General features: G+C 37.7%; 1 long non-coding RNA gene and 1 pseudogene across 3 annotated transcripts in view; one reads left to right on the top strand and one right to left on the bottom strand.

The window, feature by feature from the left end:
- Positions 1 to 1,147: 1,147 nt before the first annotated feature.
- LOC144369921 (uncharacterized) overlaps positions 1,148 to 22,362 on the bottom strand; it is a 67,927-nt gene continuing 46,712 nt past the window's right edge. The window contains exons 3-4 of one of the 3 annotated variants that reach the window (XR_013429764.1): positions 17,659 to 17,780; positions 1,148 to 5,125 (exon numbers count right to left, since the gene is read on the bottom strand). This is a non-coding gene — a long non-coding RNA (uncharacterized LOC144369921). Of the gene's footprint in view, positions 5,126 to 14,350; positions 16,852 to 17,658; positions 17,781 to 22,362 lie in introns of those variants that run through there. The other 2 variants (XR_013429763.1, XR_013429765.1) reach the window with 2 other exon arrangements.
- LOC144370087 (coiled-coil domain-containing protein 126 pseudogene) lies at positions 6,474 to 8,669 on the top strand (annotated as a pseudogene).

Here is a 22,362-nt window from a genome sequence, read left to right as displayed (position 1 = left end):
ACCTGGCATAGTCAGATTGGTCTAGAGGTCCCTCAGTGATATTTGTTTTTCATGGGAGGAAGTTTTCTAGAATTTCCCTGCATTTATGTATTGGAGATTGTGTTTGACCTTAAGGCTGAGTGTGTAACAGAGTTGCTGGGTTGAGAGAGGCACAGGGACACGGAGGAGTTGTAGAGAGAAAAGACAGAGAGAGAGAGAGAGTGAGAGAGAGAGAGAGAGAGAGAGAGAGAATTTTACAGGGAGGGAAGGTTTGCAGTTCTTTGTACATGAGCAAGTCCTTGAGGGGATGAGGAGAGGTGACAATGATTTGAAAACCAAAAATTTTACTTGGTCCTAAGGACTGATGTAGTTTATGTTCTCTTCTCGAGGCTGAGAGCTTTCCACCAAGAGTTTATGTTCTCTTCACCAAGAGCTGAGAGCTGTTCCCTAACACTGACAGACTGATGTCTAGGAAACATGAACTCACAACAATAAAATCAAAACACATGATGAAATGAACTACCCTTAAGAAGAACTAGTGGAAGTAAACTACAGGGTGAGACCAAAAATACATGTAAGTGTTGAAGATAGAGTATTAAATGCTTTATACATTTAAAAAAATTAAAAGATAGAAAAAATGGAGAGAATATTTTATTTTATTTTATTATTTTATTTTTGGTACTGGGGAATTGAACCCAAGAGGTGCTTTTCCATTGAATAACACCCCCAGCCCTTTTAAAAATTTTTAAATTTTGAGTGAGGATCTCATAAAATTATTTAGAACCTTGGTAATTGCTGAGGCTGGCTTTGAACTTGTGATCCTCCTGCTTCAGCCACCTGAGCTCCTAGGACTATAGGCCTGCACACTTTTATAGGATTACACACCTGGCTAAAGAAAGTGATTGTTTCATGGAAAGTTTTTAGACACATTCTGAAGTTTATAATTACTATTTAAATAATTTTAGGTAAACATTGCATTAAATAAGGGAACTATAATATAACAAAAATCCAGTGTATTAAACTAAAAATAATTTCCCATAAATTATTTACATTAAAATTTTCAGTATCATTTGGATCCAAATTCTGTAAAATAAAGTCAAATTCTTCTTTTTTTCTTTATATTTTTATACATTTCTTGAATACTTCAAAGAAATTACTGTCCGTTTTGGTTAAAAAAAAGATATGATGTTTTATTGCAGATTCATTTATAAATACACTTAGTAGGAATGGATTGATTGTGCTTGCTCCTAGCAGCTGACATAAAACCATATCACAGCCCCAAATCCAGTATTTTCTTCCCATGAAGAGACAGTGACCACAAAGACTACATGAGGAAAATCACATGCTTCATTAGAAACAGGAGCCTTCCCAGGGGCAGCTCCTCAGACAGAAAGGAGTCTGTTCTCCAGGAATACGCCCACAGTTAGCAAGGGCCTAGTTTTCTCAAAGAGAGAGGAAGGGGCAGGAGAACAGAAAGGAAACAACAGACAGAAATAAGTACATCAAAATCTCAAAACAATGCAAGATAATTTATATGGGCAGTTTTAGAACCTCCTAGTTGATTATTTGAAATACCAAATACATATTTCTTGGCAACAGCATTCTTCTGTTCTCCTATTTTATTATAAAGTAGGGAGTCTCTAACTTAGGGAGTCTAGCTTTGTCATGTTTTTTATGTTGTTTTAATTCTCCTCAATCAAAACGCTCCAATTGCCATTCATTCCAAGAGAATAAATATGAAAAGAAATTCTCATGCAACCTTTTTCTTGTCCTGAATATTCAACAGGTGTTATAAATTTATTGGCCAAATGTGATAGCACAGTTGTTAAATTCTTTTAAGTATTTAAAGTCATGTTGTCATTTAGAAAAATGTCCCTCTACATAAATGACTACCTGAACTCTTCCATGTATTTCCTGGTCTTTTAAAACACTGTGTAGCAATTTTCCAAAATTTCTACAATAATATAAGAGAGAAGGAATTAAATAATTTTCCCTTCAGTTTTCACTGGATAAAATTGAGGTATTGCAGGGCAAAAATTGTGTCTAAAGTTACAAAATAGATTATTTATTCACACAAGAAATATATGTTTCTCTATGAGGTAGCATCTAGACACAACATTTATCGAATGAAACTATGATTTTTAAAATTAATATTGGTTATGGTTAGATATGAGGTGAACTCCAAAATTGCATATGTGAGACAATACAAGGACATTCACAGGTGAAATGAGAAATGATCACTGTTTGAGGGTTGTAACCTAATCAGTGGAGTGATCCACTGATTGGATTAACTGGTTGGGAACTGTAGGTAGCAATTAGGGTGTGGCTGGAGGAAGTAAGTTACTGGAACCATGCCTTTGGGGTTTATATTTTGTCCCTGGGAGAGAAGCCTTCTCTCTCTCTCTCTCTCTCTCTCTCTCTCTCTCTCTCTCTCTCTCTCTCTCTCTCTCTCTCTGTCTCTCTCTCTCTCCCCCCTTCCTGCTGTCAAGTCCCAAGTTCCTTTTACCATGACGCTGTGCCTCACATTGTGCCCAGAGCTATGGAGTTGGCTGATCATGGACTAAACCTCTGAAACCATGAGCCAAAATAAATACTTCTGTAAGTAGTTGTTGTTAGGTACTTTGGTTACAGTGACAAAAAAAAAAGAAGAGAAAAAAATACCTAATTAAAACAATATTATTTTTAATTGGCAAGTAATAATTGCATACTTTATGGTGTAAAATCTGTTTTAATGTATAACATGGAATGATTAAATCAACATGATAACAATCACATAATTAACATGTGTTTGAGTTTCTACTATTGTAAATAATTAACAGAATTTTTGACAGTTACAAAATTTTGGTAATTCATGTGAACAAGTATGTGGACAAAACTTGTTTTCAATTTTATGCTTGAACTCTTTTTTAGCAATTTAAACATGAAATTTGGGGATTTTATGAAATCCAATAACATTTGCATTTAGACTAACAGATTGTGATCTTTGAAATTGTATAAATAGGAGATGAGCAACCAGGTGCTGCAGTGGCAGAAACAACACCAGAACGACCTCAAGATGCTGGCAGCCAAAGAGATGCAGCTCAGGGAGTTCCAGGAGGAGATGACCACGCTGAAGGAGAAACTCCTCGTAGACGATAAGGAGCCCTGCTGCCTGTCCCAGTGGTCTGTGCCCAAAGACCCATGTAGGCTTCACCGAGAGAATGACCAGATTATGTGCAACATGGAACAGTGGGCAAAAGAGCAGAAGATCACCAATGAGAAACTAGGAAACAAGCTCCGTGAGCAGGTCAAGTACATCGCCAAGCTGACTGGTGAAAAGGACCACCTGCACAATGTGATGGTCCATCTGCAGCAGGAAAACAAGAAGCTGAAGAATGAGATAGAGGAGAAAATATTGGCCGGGAACTCAAAGATGTGCACCCAAGCCCTAGGCCCCAGCAAACTGGAGCCCACACAGCGAGGGAAAATGTGTGGCCTAATGGGCCCAAAAGTAGATATCACCAAGATCATTGGGATGCCTCACTGCCCAGGTTCCTCATATTGCTAAAATCAGCACCTTGCCCTGAGCATCATTTCCATACACGTTTGCAGAAGACAGTGAGTTCCTAACCCTCTCTTTTGGCCTGGATTAGCTCTTACAGAAATATGTTAAGGCCCTGGCTTATTTTGCAAGATGCTAACATTTTGTTGAGTTTTGACCACTTTCCTGCAGTGGAGTAAGCCTAGGAACCATACTTCCACCTCCAGGTCCAAATTCTGAAATAAAGACATGTGCACAGAAAAAAAAATTGTATACAAATTGTATACAATCAAGGTGCTCTCCAGCTGATGATCTACATAGAGTTTAAATCTTTAAAACTCAATATTAAGGGCATATCAGAATCATTCTTTATAAGGTCTCAAAGTTAGTGTTATATAGAATATGAACATTTTAAAATGATCATATATTGATCATGTATCAATTATTCTTCCCCAGGAAAGACTACACTGCAAAAGTCATTCTCTTTTGTTTTCCTAGACTAAGCTTTGTATACCTTATTTTGGGGAATGAATCTATTATTTTCTCTCCTTTTGGATGAAACTCCTGGAGTTTCTCAGTATCTCTATCAACTCAGCTGGTAGCTACAGAGAGAAGACCCAACTGCATGGGGCCCTTCTGGAGGCTTCACCATTAGGGCTCATATTCCAGGCACAGAATCACAGTGTGAAAGCTAAAGAGTCTATAGGACTTACAGACTCCCTGAGGGGAGTGCATAGCACATATGGAGGCCATACTTAGGTCAGAGAGCACAGCAGAAAGGAAGAGAGGAACTTCTGGGCCTACACACTTACTGGGCTGAGCTTGTGATCCAGATAGGTTCCCCAGGGGAGCTTTGACTGGTGGTTTGAAGAAAGCAGGCAGTAATTCCAGGAAATCATGATGTGACTGAGAGAGGTCACCTAAGCTCCTGGGCCATGTCTAATTTTTCCCTTGAAGGGAAATAGCTGGAAAGTAGAAGGAAGCCTTCAGAGTTGTAATCTGAGGCCACCAGCAGGAGCCATGGGGTGCCTTATGGTACTGGGAACAGTTAGGGTGACCAAGCCCTGCTTCTTGTATGAAAGTTATACTTAAAAATGGATGTAGAAGCAACATAAAATGATATGCACTCACTACCTAGGAAAAATGTCCTCACAGAATCATTTGTAGGGTCTTAATATGTGATGACTTGTTTCACTGTAATGAAACTAAGCAAAGCAAATGCTTTTCATTCTCACAAAACCCTGTTGGTTGTATGACCTTATTATCCCCATTGTATAGATGTGAAAGCTGAGGCTGAGGCAGGCTGAGAGACATCACAAGATCTATCAACTGGGAAGTGCTCCCCACTCATACCCTGTGTGATCTGCTTCTGAAATCTGTGTTTGGTCTTTGCCAAGGTAATTATGATTGGGGGGAGAGGGGAGTTAACCAAAGTGGTGAGAAGAAAAATGTTTGAGCAGAGGAATACAGGGGAGATTTGGGGCAAGGTAATCAAGGTAATCAGGGGACATTTATAAAGAAAGGCCTGGGATGGGGATGTGGCTCAAGTGGTAGAGTGCTCGCCTGGCATGCATGCGGCCCGGGTTCGATCCTCAGCACCACATACAAAGATGTGTCCGCGAAAAACTAAAAAAAAGTAAAATAAATATTAAATAAAATTCTCTCTCTCTCTCTCTCTCTCTCTCTCTCTCTCTCTCTCTCTCTCTCTCTCTCTCTTTAAAAAATTAAGAACTCTTCTGTGGCTCAGGCTGGGAAAGGGAACAGGCTTTTTATCTTAAGCAGTTTATGGGATAATCCTCACTTGCCTCAGACCAACAATGTGGTTTCTATTGGAGGGACCACTTTGCATGCAATAGGAATGACTCTGGCTGGTCTGCTAAATTTGTTGCATTTGAGAAATTGCCACATTAACACTCAAGGTAGCACGGCTTGCATATAACTTTCCAGAATTCATTGAAATACCCATGATGCCCAGTAACTTAATATCCCAGAAACATCCCAACTCCTTTGGAGCTCTTTAACCCTTTTTGTGTGCCAAGAACAAATACATTCTGCAGTTTGCTGAAGCCTATGAGCATCTTCTCAGAGTAATGCTTGCATATACTGAACACCTGCAACTGCCATTACAGAGAAAAGCAATTATTGTAGTGAAGTAATGAGGGTACTAGAAATTTTAATACGGTAGGCATCCTTGGTTATTAATTAGCATGTAAAATAACAAATATGGTGGGGAGCTTAATAACTAATGTTATTTTGACTATATGATAGACACAAACAATATTTCCAACCACGTGGTGATTGATATAAAAATATCTGCAATTTGTGAGGATAACAATGCACAGGACATGCTGAACCTGTATGGCCTGTCTACTTTCATGATTAAAATAAATGTTGAGTTTAGTTAGAAGTGAGTGAAAATAAAGATGTAATTGTTTTTTACCCATGTTTGCAGAGCCCCTAAATTGTATCTGTCCCCTGTGTTAAGAATCTTGCCTGAGCCACATGGGGTACTCCTTTAAGTACTATGGACAACCTCCTGGGCTTTTGATTGGCCTTCTAATGAATCTTTAGCTCAAGTTAGGAACAATTATACCTTGAAAATATGGAGTCTTTCTGCTGGTGTTTCTTGCAGACTGCATTTATGTAGTTGTTTTTTTTTCCTATTTTCAACAGTTTTTATAATGATCTCCATAAATACCTTGCATCATTTTGTCAGATGCAGTCTTAGAAACCATTATATTTTGTTGCCATTTGATGTTCTCTCTTATCTTCTAAGTATGGCTAGTGTTTAAATATAGCATTAGTTTTTGAGCTAATAGCTAAGCAACCAGTTTTGTATCTTTTACCTACATGGCCACATATTCAGAAAGTGCTGACAGTTGCTTTTGGATCTTTTCAGTTCCTATGTGCTTCATTTTTAAATTTTCTCCTATAAACTTATAGAACCCTCAGCGTAGTGTTAACAGAAGTAGTGATGCCTGTGAGTCTTCTTCCTGAATTTAAAGAAAATCCTTCTAATATGTCCTCATTGAGTCATGTGCTGGTATCAATTTTTAGCAGCTAGAAGAGCTAACCACTAAATTTTCATGAATTTTGTAAGCTAGTGTTAAAATACAGCCATTATTTAAAATTAAGGTACACAAATGTGCAACTAAGCCAAACATATTAAAAATAAGGTAGGTGCCAAAGGTAGGGATCCCACCCCAGGGCCTCTGCCATTGCAATGGCTTCAGGATGGGCCAGCAATCCCTGCTGTGCAGGGGAAGCTCTTTGTCTCTTCCTTTTGGCCAAGACCCTCCCTTCCCTCTTCCCTGGGATGTTTCTGCTGCAACTGGGTGAGCAGAGAAGCCAGGGTGTCTCTGCATGTGTGAGCCCAGTTGGGGCTCAGTCCAGTGTTGCTAGAATGAGGGAGCCAGACAGCCATAGTTCTCACTTCTTGGTTTTTTTTTTTTCTTAAAATATCACATTTTAGTTCTGGTGGTTAAGAACCCATAAAGAGTCTTATGAGGCTAAAATCAAGATGTTGGCAGGTTTGCATTTCTTCTGGAAGCTCTAGGGGAGAATATTTACCTTTCTTCTTCCAGTTTCTATAGGACACCTGCATTCCTGGGCTCTTGATCACATCATTCCCACCTCAGCTCCCCTCATTGAATCTCTGAAACTGATGCCCTTGCCTCCCTATTATAAGGACCCTTGTGATTATATTGTTCCCATTTGGATAATCCAGGGAAACCTTTCCAACCTGAAAGCCTTAAACTAATCTACAGAGCATTTCTCCATGTGAGATAGCATTCAGAGGTTTGGGGGCTCTGTGCCTGAGAACATAGACAGGTTAGCATTGCTCTTATTATGCCTACTGTATCACCATCTTTCACTGCATTCGTGCTGCATTTCTATATGGGTGAGGAGGTCTCAAATCTGAAGAGAATATGGCTAAGAATCTGCACACTTTCTTCAATTACTTATTATCATTGAACTTCTGGTCTTGGACCAAGACTTGTAACCAGTTTTTCATACCTATCAATTATTTCGTTCTGGTTGTAAAAGGAACTGCTATTATCTTTTTTTTTTTTTCAAATGAGAAGACTGGACCAGAGAGGTTAAGCAGAGTTAGTTAATTAATACTAATTCTGCTCTAGAATTTGGTTGTTTGAACTGTCTTAAAGTGCTCACCTGTGAGCTGATGCTTTGGGTCAATTCTCAATTAGGATGATAAAAATCTAACTTGGAACAATTATCTTTTTTTTTTTTGATGGTGCTAGTGATTGAACCCAGGGCCTTGTGCACACAAGACAGGTACTCTACCAACTGAGCTTCATCCCCAGCCCTAGAACAACAATATTAACTGACAAAATATTCTTTCCTTACCCTACAATTAAGAGACTGTTCACAAATGGGACCTATGCTCCAATAAGTCAATGTATAAATTGTCTTAACAGAAATTGGAAGTAAAACATAAATTGGACCTTTGGGAAAAATACTGGATTCCTGGATCTGCTGGAATATATATATTTAAGTATATAACTTATTTTTAAATGGGTGAATTTTGCCAGCTCAGTTCTGTTCTACTTTGGGAGAGAGAGGAAGTCAAATGCCCTTTTAAAACTTGCTCTTTGAGATTCATCTCCTGGATACTGTTTTACAGAGTTAATATAAGAGTTGAAGCAACTTTGCTGAAGATGAATATTACATAATATTAGAAGAGTTTTTTTTCTTTCAAAAGTCTTGACTGGCAGATTGTCTTCAATTACCACTTTTCAATCGAATCTGTTTGCTTCATCAAAAATGTGTTTTACAATATCCTAGAAATTGAGTTTACTGTTGCTTGGACTCATTTGAGGATTGATGTAACTGCACTACACTTTTCAACAACCCAGACATCAAAGCAGTGTTAGTATACCAGATTTAAGCAAAATATATTTTGAAGCTCTAGCAGAGGAAAGTAAGAACACAGTGGAAATTGAGACTGGTGCTTCTGTGGCAGGATATGGGATTAAAGACCAATCCCTGTCCTTTTAGATGATATTTTGCAATGCTTGGTGAAGCTGGAGAACAACATTGGCTATATTGTTTTAATGGCTTCTCCACCAGCATAAACAATGCAACTAGTGGGAATTTGGTGCCAGTAACCACAAACAAAAGGATAAATGCATCAGGCACCATTAGATAGCAGTTGAAGATCACCCTGAGCTTCTGCATAGACTATGGATTTTATCCTATGGCAAAAGGGCTTTTTAATTGCTGTCTAGGACAAAAATAATACTTTATATAAGCTCCATGCATTTTCAAGGAAGGTTCTGGATTCATGGAACTCTTAAATCTGTATATAAAATTTTTATATATTATTATTTTACTGTCAGGCAAGTATTATATTCTTAAAGAGAATTAGATAACATGGTTGATGTAGTAATAAGGAGGTTGATGATCTTATATAAATCTTTTGTGTTTGAGATCAATCTGGAATAAAAACACTAAAAGACATATTAATTTCTATAGATTATTTAAGTATATAACTTATTTTTAGACAAGTGGAGAATATTGTTATTGACTCATTCTATCACTTGTTCGCAATAGATGTAACTATTTGACTAAAACTATTAGAAAATGTGCTTACTTCCAGTAGTATATTTTGTTACTAAGATTATGAGCAGAGAAAGGAAGTATAATGTTAAAAATAATGTTTTGAAATCATGACTTAAAGAATGTCTTTATGTGTACTATCATTCAAAATAATTGAAGGTTAATTATTTTGAAAATTTTAAAAATTACATTTGTAAGAGTATAGTCTTGAAATGGGTAGCAGTCACTGTTCATAAGCTATTCTTAACACTGGGGAAATTTAATAACAACATTTAACTAATATTCTTTAATCTCATAGTTAAAAATTTCTAGAATGTATTCTAAAAAATGAGAGATTTTTTATGATAAAATTAAAAGTAACTAAAGTATTCATGATTTTTCACATACATGAGTGTTGCTTTAAAAGTTCAACCTCTTAGCTGGGTGCATTGTCCCATAACTGAAGTCCCAGCTGCTTGGGAGGCTGAGGCTGGAGGATCAAGAGTATAAGGCCAGTCTGGGCAACATAGTGAGACCCTGTCTAAACAAAACAAAACAAAACAAAAAGCATTTAACCTCTTGAGAATTTGTGAGATGTAGAATGCATATTATTTCTTCATTGGGATGATTTTGCTTTTGTTATGTTGGTGGAAAAGAGAAGATACTTGAGGATTTTAACCAGATATGCATAATAAAGGAGTTTGTGCTGCATAAAATTGCTTAGAAAATGCATTACTTGATGTTATTTGAGTATTAAGATTTATGAATTTTTCTGATTAGGCTTTCATTTTATATAATGACCACTTAAAATAATTTAAAACATTTGAGATATAATTTAAGTTATAAAGATTGCCTATCCTTTCACTAAAACAGCTACTGTACATAGCAAAAGAAATCTCAATTTTGGATAATTCTAGTGTAGAATGAAATACTCCTTTATTTAATTTCCCTTGTAGCAAATCTAATCACTATATGGTGCCCTATATGTCATAGTATTTATTCTCTGTAATACCTGCTGAAGTGCAGCTAGCTTCTAGATTTAGGCTAAATTGAATTTAGTTTTAGATATTATATTTATTATTATAATATGCTACCATAAATAGCAGCAATAATTATAAGTTTTGTTAAAATAAGTGTTTGAAAATATTGTTTCATAAAAGTGATTTCCAAACTGTCTTTTCTGTACCTTTATGTGAACAAATTAATTGTATACCACTGCCAGGTGAAGTTTGGAATAATTGGTCTCTCTGGTGAGATGTAGACATTTTGGTTTCTTGTTTTCATTTTCAGGGATAAAATAAAGTGTACTTATAAAAAAATGGGTAATCAATTATCAAAACTCATCTCTCACTGCATCTTTTGTGCAGTCTTGCTGTTACCCCTGCTCTTCAGGCTGTATATATGTCTTCTGCATGCATGGTGGAAATGTTGTGTTGTAGATGACTGCATGCTTTCCCAGCCCTGGGTTCAGGAACATCACACTGAGGGCTTTGACTTGACCATGTTGGAAACAGTTATACCCAGGCAATGACAGAGGCTGGAAGCCTGGGCTTTGATTTTCCTTATTAGCCTGTTGTTAGACATAAAATAATGTGCTTATGAACAAGACTGATACAAGTTCTAGCTCATTAACTACAAAAAGAAAGGAGAGAAGGAAGGAAGAGGAGAGAGGAGAGCTTCTCTCAGTGTGCTTATCTGAACGTGTTGCTTTTCTCTGCAGACAACATGATGCTCTGTTGGCCTCTGCCTTGCCTGGGGTCCTTCAGTGGCTCATCAGACCTGCCTAGCAGCCATGGCCTTGGGTTTGCAAGTATAAATCCGAGAGATGGTGAGTCAGCTGCTGTCTCTGCTCCTTCCTCAGAGAGAGCTTGCATCTTTAGTTATTTTTCATTACTATAGTCAAAAATTAATTATTTTCATTTTAATGAATTTGAAGAAATTGTATTTTTATGTTATTTTCTGTTTGCTTTCTTTTTATTATAAATTTATTTTTATTTATTTTATTTTTAGATAGATTTCTTCCTTATTGGTTGCCAGTAAATGCTCATAAAAAATTAAGTCAGAGGGAATTATTAGGGGCTCTACATTTTTTCCAATTATATCATCTAGAAGAGGTCATAGAAATGTTACTAGTCAAGTAAGCTTATCATGAAAAACTCAAATATGTAAGTACATAAATGAGCCAATGTCAGTGCCACTGGGGTTAGTCAACGGGTCGCCACACAATATCTGAGTGACTGGAAGAGTCCATGGCTGCTGATGGGATTTGACCACCACCATCCCAGGACATCACATGGGAGGAGGCCAGGGGAAGGCTGTGCTGACAGTAGGAATTCTTTCCCTAGGTAATGTAAAGAAAGCTGCAGGCTTGCTTTGTGGAGATGTTTCTTTCCATCAAAACACTCCAGTGTCATTGAGTACATTACTTTTTCTGTTGGATAAGTAGTAGTTCAGAGGATTACATCAGTGAATATAATTAAAAATAAAGTGCTCTACAACCTTCTAAAGAGGTAGACTAATTTTTCTGTGAAAAGTGAGCTAATTCATTCAAGCAATAGAGCTTAAAACTATCTGCCTCCTCTAAGTGAGTGTTTGTAAATATTGTAAATGATAGAGTTCAAAAATGGCCAGTCAACTCTCTTTGTTTTGTCTTCTTCAACACATCTGGAGATAAGTAAATATTGGTGATGTAGCCTTGGAGTTGAGTATTTTCTCCCTTTATGTAGTATTCCAAAGATGTGGGCTCAAGTATGGCTTGGGTTTAATTTTATCCCTTATAAATCAAGCATGGTACTTAGTAAGTGGTCAAATAGATTGGCAGGAAAGGGTTGACACAAGGGATTGGAGAGCATGTCCTTCATTATCCACTCTCATCAGTTTTTGCCATAAAGTAACATTTTTGGCTTGAGGTTTATGTTTAAAGTATCGTTTAATCATTTCTAGCATGCCAATAAAGATACATTCTCACTGAAGCCAGATTTTAGCTAACTATGTTATCAAATTGCTATTTTGGGTCTGGTGATTACTTTAGTATTGTAACAAGGAGCATGAATATCAGGTGGGTTCTTTATCTTGCCAAGTTGAAGAATGAAATCCATGAACACAAGGGTGAGAGAAAAGCAACAGGATTTATTAGACTAACATAAATAAAGCAGAACTCCCAAAGATGAAGAGGTGTCTGTTGTCTAGGTGTTTTCGTGGGCTTGATCTGTCCCTGTAGTTCATTGGTGGAATTATAGAGTTCAGAAATGGCCAGTCAACTTTCTTTGTTCTGTCTTATTCTTCACATCTGGAGATAAGCGATTTCTAAGCCTTTGTTAGCACAAGGGTGGGGGTGAGGGTCTTTTTAGACAACACAAGTACCTTTTATGATTGGTCTTGTCTACGGACTGTTATGAAACTATCCTTGTGGCTCTGAGTAGCTGGGGTCAGAACTTTGATTTCCCAGTCTCTTTTATTCTTTTCCTTCCCTCAAGACCCTTTACCTGGCTGTTCATGGGTGATCTTTTTTCATACCAACTTAACATCTAAACTTCCCAGTAGTTGTAAAGATTATAATAACCAAGTAAACACTTTAATAATTTTAAAGAATCCCAAGGGCTTTGCATGTTATGTTTCTGATATGCAGAGACAGAAACCCATTATGATTTAGGCTCCCCTACAGTGAGTACTGTGAAGGTTGTAAAAAAAATCTCCTAGTTTAGGATCCACTTATTTCCATTGTATTCAATTTTTAAAAGTTATCAGCTCAGAATATGATAAGCAGTCATTATGAAATGGTAGTACAAAACTTAAATTGTGTATTCAGACTACTTTCTTTGCATATTTAAATTAGTTGTTTTATAAGACAGTAGCAATTAGCTGATGAGGTTTAATGTTTAGGATTACTACTCTGATTGCATGTAATGTGTGCTTCAATAAATATTCCTGGTATTGCTACCAGACTTTATGCTCATTCCTAAAGTGTGATTTACAAAGCTCAATATATCAATATTTCTTCTGAAGGATTATCTATGTGTTTTATTTATATAATTTTGTGTTTTTACTCATTCATGTTTATTTATATTGCATTCTATTGATTTATGAAAAGTAATAAAATACTTCTTAGCAACACATTTGTGACAAAAGAGGAAAGGGGTCTTATGAAGGGTACTAAGAGGGCTGAGTAGAGAATTTTGGAAAGTTCAGGTGTCTCCAGGTACCCAGGGCAGATAGGCAGCTCCCAAAGGGCTGAGCATCATGGCCAGTGATTTTGTGGCCACCCTTGAGCCAGTGTATTTTACAAGTTCTCTAATGGAAGAGCTGGTTATTGTAGAGACAGTAATGGATTAATATTATCATTCAATATAGAATTAAATGCTCTTTTGGGTTTATGCAAGCATTTGGGGAAGCAGAAAAGAAAAAAAATCCTTAATGTGATTTTTCTGACACAATATGCCTTATCTTTTTATGCCAAGAAACATACATTTTAAAATGTTTTCATCTCAAAATGGTTGAAGTAGGGCTAGGGGTATAGCTCAGTGGTAAAATGCTTGCCTAGCATGTCTGAGATCCTGGGTTCAATCCCCAGCACCATACACACACACACACACACACACACACACACACACACACACACGATGGTAAACTAAAAAATTTTTAAACTGTTACATTTTAAGAAGTAAAACTTACAACTACCTAATAAAATTGATGTTATTAGATATAAATGTAACTTTCTAAGAAAAATGATTTGACTGTTCACTTTGCTTCCATCAAAATTAAATTGATGGGGTTCTTTTTTTTTTTTTTTTTTTGTCTTTTTTGGAACTGGGGGTCGAACCCAGGGCTTTTGCGAATGCAAGGCAGATACTTGAATCAAACTGTGAAATATGATATATTAAGAAATATGTAATGTTTTGAACGACCAACAATAAAAAATAAAAAATAAATTAAAAAATTAAATTGATATTTCCTAAAATTAAAAAAATATATATTTAATATGTCTTATACAAAAGAAGATTGCTGAAATTTATGCATTCTAAACAAGAACATGCTATAATATTTAGTTTTTCCTTGATAACCTCCTTAAGCCAGGCATGGTGGCACCTGCCTCTTAACCCACCAGCTCTGGAGGCTGATGTAGAAAGAATGAGAGTTCAGTCAACTTCATCAGCTTAGTGAGGCCTTAAGTAACTTAGCAAGTCCCTGTTTAAAAAATTAAAAAGGGATTGAGAATATGGCTGAGAATTTAAGGGCTTCTGGGTTCATTCCCCAGTACAAACAAACAAACAATAAGAAAAACAAACCCAAAACCTCCTTAAGAAAACTGTATTCGAAATTTATACAGACAAAAATAAAAAATCAAGTGCCCAGAAAAATATCTCCCAAAGTAGCCATTTGAGACTTTCATTCCACATTTTGCTTGTGCAGGGAGTTCCTTTTTCTGTAGTTGTTGTTGCTCTAGAGATCCTGGATCCAGCTGGTTCAGAGCATTCCAGATGCTGCTACCTTCAAACCTTCAGTGCTATTTTCTTATCCCATCAGTCATGGTGCCTGAGAGTTCAGGTTGGTGAAGAGAGCCATAGTTTTGGCAGAGGTGGTTGAAATCAATTAGAAGAATTATATTGAGAGTGTTTTTACTGTTCCATACCACCAAATGCTTGCATAAATGCTCTGTTACAGGCATGGACTGCTCTGTTCTTAACTCAGATGGGGAAATCATGGTCTCTAAAGCCAAAAGTGCTCACCTGCAGGGGAGACCTCCCTGGAGACAGTGGAAATTGTCAACTACTTTGATTGGAACTCTATAAAGTAGCATTTAAAATACAGTATCATCATGGCTGGGTGTGACGGTATATGCCTGTAATCCCAGTGGCTTGGGAGGCTGAGGCAGGAGGATCTCAAGTTCAAAGCAACCTCAGCAAAAGCAATGTGCTAAGCAACTCACTGAGACTCTATATCCAAATAAAGTACAAAATAGGGCTGGGGATGTGTCTCAGTGGTTGAGTGCACCTAAATTCAATTCCCAGTTCAAAAAAAAAAAACATTATTTATGACACAACATAAAGTAGATGGAGACAAATAGAACTTATTGAATTGTTTATTTTTTCTCTGTAATTCTCAGCCTTTTCAGCACTGAGCCATCAAGCATATTTCCTCAGATCATGAAGATTGTCCTCATCTGTTGTTGGAACCAGGAAATAATTTGCCTAATACTTTTAATACTGTAATTATTTTAGCATTAAGATACTTGTCTCTCATTCTCATATAGTTATAAATTTATAGTTAATAAATTTATATTATAGGCATCAGCAAGATAAATAAATAAAAGTGATTAGATTGGGAGAAATGTTTAGATTTGTCCTTAAGGTATCACATGGCTTCCTACAGCATGGGACTCTGATTATGTGAACTCTGAAATTTCCTAAATAGTATATTATATAAAATTCACTGAATTCAAGAAATGTTTTTTAAAAACTTGAAATAAATAATTTAAAATATCTAAACTCCTGCTATAAATCAGCAATATCATCATAGATGTTCAATGCAAATCTTTCCCTTACATTTTTTTTCCCCACAGAATCTAGGTTTTTGTTTTTTGGTTTTTTGTTTTGTTTGTTTGTATTTTTGTTTTTCGTGTTTTTTTTTTTTGTAATTCCATTGTTAGGCATAGGCAGGAGTCTGATGGAATTGGCCTGTGTTCCATCCAATGGGTTAATTCAAATCACGGTAAAGGGACTTGCAAACCAGATTTGTATAAAGGCAAATAAAATACAGGGAAATTTTTGTTTTTGTATATCAAATACTTAATTTCATTTATTTGTTCTTCCTAAAAAATTTAGACCTATGAGGGCCAAGTAATGTTCTATTTGAAGCTTCCATTTTTTTTTCCTGAAAAAAAAATTTTAAACCCTTCAGATGCACTACATGTGTGAAGTGCTGTGGACAGGCTAAAGGTTAAAAGCGTGTATGTTAAATATGTCCATGTGCTGGTGCACAGAGGCCTCTCTTGGAAGCCATGTAGCTTTATTTTGTCAGTTTTTATGAAAAGCGATAGAGTAGCTCCTGGGGGTAAAGCTCTGAAACAATGAAGTTTGGACAGAATGTCCTGGAGATACAGCATGGAAGGGAAATGCTCCTGTTCTTTCCAGCTCCTTCACTAGCTTCAGAGCCTCCATATTCTCCATTAAGCCAAAGTTAACAGATGAGACAAACATAATAACCAGCCATATTTGTTTTTAGTGTTGTCAGCAACTTTCAGGGAAGCAGTGTTGGCTGTGATGTTTGTCTAACAACTATGGCAAATCATAGAATCACTCCCAGAATCCAGGTTCTGCTGGACTCAGTTGTCTCTTCTGGAGGGTTGAATGCTCAGATTTCTTAGTGCTTTTCCTTCTTCTTTGCAAGATGGTTTTGGGATGCACGGGACAGTCTCCTGCCTTCGTGGAACTACAAGATAGGAGGAGACATCCTGGTGTGTCAGCCCCTCACATTTGTCCTTGGTTCTTGCTGTGTGCTGAGGGAGTTTGATTGGCCTTAACCTGGAAGGCAGAGAATCCACATGTGTCCCTTCTCCCCCAAGGTTCTCACAAACATTAACAAAGTACAAATATCATACTATCCTTACATAAAATGTTTTTCATCACATCCTCTGGAGAGACAGCTACAAAACAAAGCCTGGGTCAGTGGCCAGGGCAGAAGTGGAATGTGAAGAAAGTGGAAGGAGAGGCCAAGGTGGAACCAGGGCTGCTGGGTGCAGGCTGTGGGGGCTTCCAAGGAGAGGGTGTCTGTGCTGAGCCAGGAAGGACTAGTAGCTGTTTTTCAGATGTAAAAGAGGAAAGGGTTACAGAGACAATACACTATACAAAGAAAAAGGTTGGAGGCTGGTTGGAGGAGCTACAAATAATTTTTAGAACAAGAAACTTTCACTGATTTCATAACAGAAAACTGCTTTATGAGCTGAAATGAATCAAGACGAGTTGAACATTTTGTATAGGTATAGGATTCAATTTATATCAAGTAGTTCTCCTGTATCCTTGGTTTTGCTTTCTGTGGTTACAAGTATACCCAGTCAACTATAGTCCAAATATAGTATATGGAAAATTCCAGGAATAAACAATTCATATAGTTTGCATAACTCTTATTACTGTGTGCTATTATAATTGTTCTATTTTATTAGCATTGTTTCTCTCTGACTGTGTCTCATTTACAAATTAAACTTTACCATAGGAAAAGTTTGCTGTGTCCCACACAGCAAGGGATCAGTAAACCAAATGGAGGTGTGAACTGGTTGAGAAAATTAAAGGTCTAAAGAAATGCTTAGAAATAAAAACAAAAACATGAAAATAGTTTAACAGTGGGAGCATGGTAGGTGGATCAGATCTTAAGAGTCTAATCTCTTAACAAAGAAGAAAAGCCTAACACCTTTTATTTATAGGAAAGCACATCACAGAGATTTATTGTAAGAGAAAAGCTTCTTCAAGATAAAAAAAAAGGCAAAGTAGAGCACCAGGAATAGGTTAATTGAGGCTCATCTACTTGTGCAATATCTTCTTCTAGCTCTGGACACCGAGGTGTGTATGTGGAGGAACAAACACAGTATATGTGGAAGATAGTATTACCTGCAGTTTCAGACATCCACAAATGGTATTGAAGTACATCCTTGCAGATGGGGAGGGGGACCACTGTATTCCTCCTAAAACAAAGCTGGCATCTTTATATAAGTGCACATGGGAGAAGTAACCTGAAATATAATGAGAAGAAGGAAAATAAATCAAGAGCAAACCTTTGTTTATCAGGAAACTGACCCCCAGGAAGCAGAAGAGAAAGGAGTGAAGCCAGGGCTTGCATGGATCTTTTCCTCTCTGCAGTGAAGGGACAAACACAAACCTTGCTTCACAGGATGACCTAGGCCAACCAAGCTACTCTGCTATAAAGTCATCAACTTGGTCATTGTGCTGAATAAGGACAGATACAGAGCTGGGATCAAAGCCTCACACTTAAACCCTGAAATTATTGTGGGCAGTGCAGTGGGTAGGAAGCCCTGCTGCATTTCTGGGCAGCCATTTGATGGGAGCCCACCTTCCTGCTCTGGCCAAGGATCTGCTAGGGGCATCTATTGACTTAATGATGGTCTCACCAGCTCCAGGCTCAGAGCATACAACTGCACCAGCCTGCAGATCTGGGAGCCAGGTCATGGTCATGGAGGTGCCTTGACCAAAAGCACCACTGTATCCCACCTGCTGGATGCTTCTCTGTTATCTCAGCCACCTGAAATTTGAGTACTGAAACATATGACTTATGATGCAGAATGAGAATCTGTCAAAAATTGAGCAGCAGTCTACACTTCTCTGATGACTGGAAGCACCTTAGAAGTAATCTCTTCCCACTCCAGGATGAAGAGGAGAGGACTCCTGATGCACACTCTTGCCTCAAATACCCACATTCTAAGACCCAGAGAGATGGAATCCTTCATTCCCTAGCTGGAGTAGGAGATTCCAGAGGAAGGACTGGCCATCCCAAGTCTGTCCTCCGTGGAACGTGTCACCTTAGTTCCACCCTTTTTCCCCCTTTACACATCTAGAGGGAACAGCATGGTGACCTCTAAGAACAAGTGAGGCTGGGCTTGGTGACTGGAGATTTTCTTCTTATGAAACTCCCTGCCATTCCCTGATGGGGATGGGCAAAAAAGTATATAGGCTGCTCTTAGAACAGGGATCAGGTTTCCAGAAATGGGTGCTATTGTAGTTTGTTAGGGCTGCCTGTAACAAAGAACCAGAGATTGAGTGACTCAAACAGCAGAAGTTTATTGCCTCACAACTCTAGATGTTGCAAATCTGAGATCCAGGTGTCAGCAGCATGGTTTCTCCTGAGGCCACTCTCCTTGGCTTGTAGATGCTGTCTTCTTCGTAGGTGCTCACATGGTGGTCTCTCTGTGAGTGTCTGTGTCCTAATCTCTTCTTAAAGTGATACCAGCCAGACTGGATTAGGGACCACTAAAAGAGCTTCAACTTTCCTCTTTAAAAGTTCTGTCTCCATATATCATTGCATTCTGAGGGCCTGGAGGCTAGGACTTCAACATATGAATTTGAGGAGAGGCACATCAGGTGGGCCAGCTGTCGCAATCCTTTAGTTATTGTTATAACCACCCATGGACAGAATCATGGTTTAGAGATATTAACGGACATAATTTCAAATCATATGTTTCTTTTCCATTCATCAAAAATAAATGTTATTCATAATTTATCAGTTATTCTGGTGGGTCCAACGTCATTACAAGGGTCTTAAAATGAAGAAGAGATGGGATGTCGGGTCCCTGAGGAACTGATTCCCTGAGAGCTTCACCAAGGGGCAGCTTCAGCCAGGCTGTGTGCCTGAGGAGGCATGGACACCAGAGATTGCCAGGGACTTGTGAACTTGTGAAGACATGACTCTGTTTCAAACTAGTGGGTCCTGACACTTGTGAAAGTCTGTGGCCCTGTCCTTCTCTGGGAAGTAACTGCTTGTGTCTTGCAGGGGTGCGAATTCCTGGTGGCAGAGTACAGGTGGTTTCTTGAGCTTACACCTTTTGTCTCCATGAAGGTTCAGAGAGTTTTCCAATCTTGTCAGAGAATGTTTTTCAAACATCTAAATGTGTGGGTTTCTTTTTTAGTACAATCATGCTATGAAGCTATATCCCAAAATATATGGGTGGAGTCCCATCCCTGTATGTTCTCTTTGGCTCTGTAGAAGGTGTGGGTGCCCACAGTTGGTGAGGGTCACTGCTATGTGGTTATTTGTTTCTTGCACTGATAAATCTTCCAGAGATTTATCAGTGTATTGATATTTTTAAAGAACTACCTTTTGGTGTCATTGATCTTTCTTTGCTGTTTTTAATTTTATTGCTGTTATTATCTTTAATGTTTCTTTCTTCCTACTTGCTTTGGGTTTAATTTTTGGTCTTTGGGTTTAATTTTTGGTCAGAGCAAAGAGTTAATTGAGTTATCTTTTTTGAGATTTTATTAATTAATTGAGTTATCTTTTTCATAATGTGGGCATTTCAGTACTATACATTTCCTTCTAATCACTGCCTTCATCTGTAACCCAGAGATTGGTATTTTGTTTAGTTGAAAATATTTTCTAAATTTCCATGAGAATTCCATGGACCATTTAGAATTGAGCTGGTCAATATGTGTTTAAAGAATTCATTGTTATCTTTCTCTTAGTGATTTCTACATTAATATCAAACCATATAAAGTGTTTTATGTGACTTTCATTTATTTAAACCTACTAAGATTTGATCTGAAATTCAAGATGTGATCTGTCCTGGTTCACTTGGCAAGGACATGTACCCTGTGCATTGGGTGGAGGGTCTATGAAAGTCCACTCTGTGCACTTGGCTCCTGGTATTGTTCCGGTCACTACCCTTGATGATTTTCTATCAGTTTGATTGATGACTTGGAGAACAGGATCAAAATCTTCATTTTCTCTTATGAATTTGTAACATTCTTCTTCAAGTTCTTTCAATTTTCTCTTCCTGATTTTTAAGCTCTGACATTGCACATTTAGGATTATTGTGTCTTCTCATAAAATGACTCTTACCTCATCATGGAATGCCCCTCATTCTCCCTGGTAGTGTTCTTTGTTCTGATGTCTATGTGTGTACCATTCATATAGATGGTTCAGTTTTCTTTTCATTAGTGTTTGCATGGTATGTTTTCTTCCAGCTTCTTCTAGAGCATTTAAAATTGTTATTCTTAAAAGTAATTCTGACATTCTTTGTACATGGATATTCTCTATATGTAGAGTTAGGTTCTCACTGTTACTATAGTAAAGCAACAATATATAGTTTTTGTGTTTTTTTTATTTTTTTTTTCTTGGTTCTCGGCGGACACAACATCTTTGTTTGTATGTGGTGCTGAGGATCAAACCCGGGCCGCACGCACGCCAGGTGAGCGCGCTAACGCTTGAGCCACATCCCCAGCCCCTAGTTTTTGTGTTTTTTAAAAAGTATTTATTGAATTGTAGATGAGCACATATAGTATCTTTGTTTTTTTATGTGGTGCTGAGGATCGAACCCAGTTTCTCACACTTGCGAGGCAAGCGCTTTACCACTGAGCTACAGCCCCAGTTCCATTTTTGTGGATTTTTTATTGTGTATATTTTATTTTTGCTTAGGTAGTTTTTGTTGTTTTTTTAAATTGTTTTGTGTTTCTCTTTGGCCAACAATTATAATTCTAGGAACTTCATTTTTTTTTGATGTGTTATAATTAAACATAAGAGTGGTTTTCATTGCTATGTATCTGTTTGATCAATTTTATTTCCCAGCATCTCCTCTTTCCATCCCCTCCTCCTGCTCCCTTTCCTCTACTGTACTGGTCTCCCTTCTATTGTCTTTAAAAGCAATCTGCCAATCTATGTTTTGACTACTGTGCTTAGGCATTTGCATTTAATAAAATCATTGATCTATTTGGATTTAGCTACTTATTATTTGTTTCCCATCTTTTTCTGGTTTCTCTATTTCCCTTTTCTAACTTCATTTGTGTAATGTGAATAGGTTTGGCCCAGCTGGATGAAGGCTGTATTCTTTCTCACATCACTTAAAGGAGGGACTGGAATGGATTACTTACACTGTGACTCAGCAAGACATCTATTCTGGTGCCCAGGTACACAAAAAGACATAAAAGTTGCATCTGCAGCAGCACTATTTCAACTAGCAAAAAAACTCAGATGCAAATTGAACTTGACTAAATTACATGTTGGTATATCCATTTAGTGGAAAGCTCAATGGAAGTTAAAAATAATAAGCCACATTGTCTCAACAAGGGCAAATGTAACCCATAGTTTTATTGACTAGAATGAGCAACTTGCAGAAGCATACACACACTGCACCTGCAACATCCTTTAAGAAAAAGAGGATGATAAACACCACATTCTTGGAACGCTCCATTAAGGTCCCAGGAACCAAGCTAAGTTACGGGAACATGGATAGCAGGCCTGAGTCAGAATGTCCAGATAGCGCTATTTTGAAGGACACTGACATTCTCTCATGTATGCTGGGAACTGGGACATGTTAGTATTATCTGTAGAAAGCCACTTTTTTGCATGCATGACAGGACAACTTCTCCTTGGGATGTTGGTCATATAAAGAACAAAGCAAGCTAATACTGATGATGAAGTCAGAATTAGACAGGCAGTCAGTGTAGATAGGGAAATTGAGTCAGGTCAGATCTAGGAGGCCAAGTTTGAGTGAGTCTGGGAAGTTGGAGACTGTCCCCTGAGGGATCCTATCAAGAACCTGCCCCTGCTCCAACCTGTTGCCAAGGTAACCTGTCCCTACAGGGAGC

Source organism: Ictidomys tridecemlineatus, chromosome 13 (genome assembly GCF_052094955.1).
Source record: "Ictidomys tridecemlineatus isolate mIctTri1 chromosome 13, mIctTri1.hap1, whole genome shotgun sequence".
Lineage (NCBI taxonomy): Eukaryota > Metazoa > Chordata > Mammalia > Rodentia > Sciuridae > Ictidomys > Ictidomys tridecemlineatus.
Note: the sequence above shows the minus strand (reverse complement) of the source record. Positions and strands in the feature narration are given on the sequence as shown.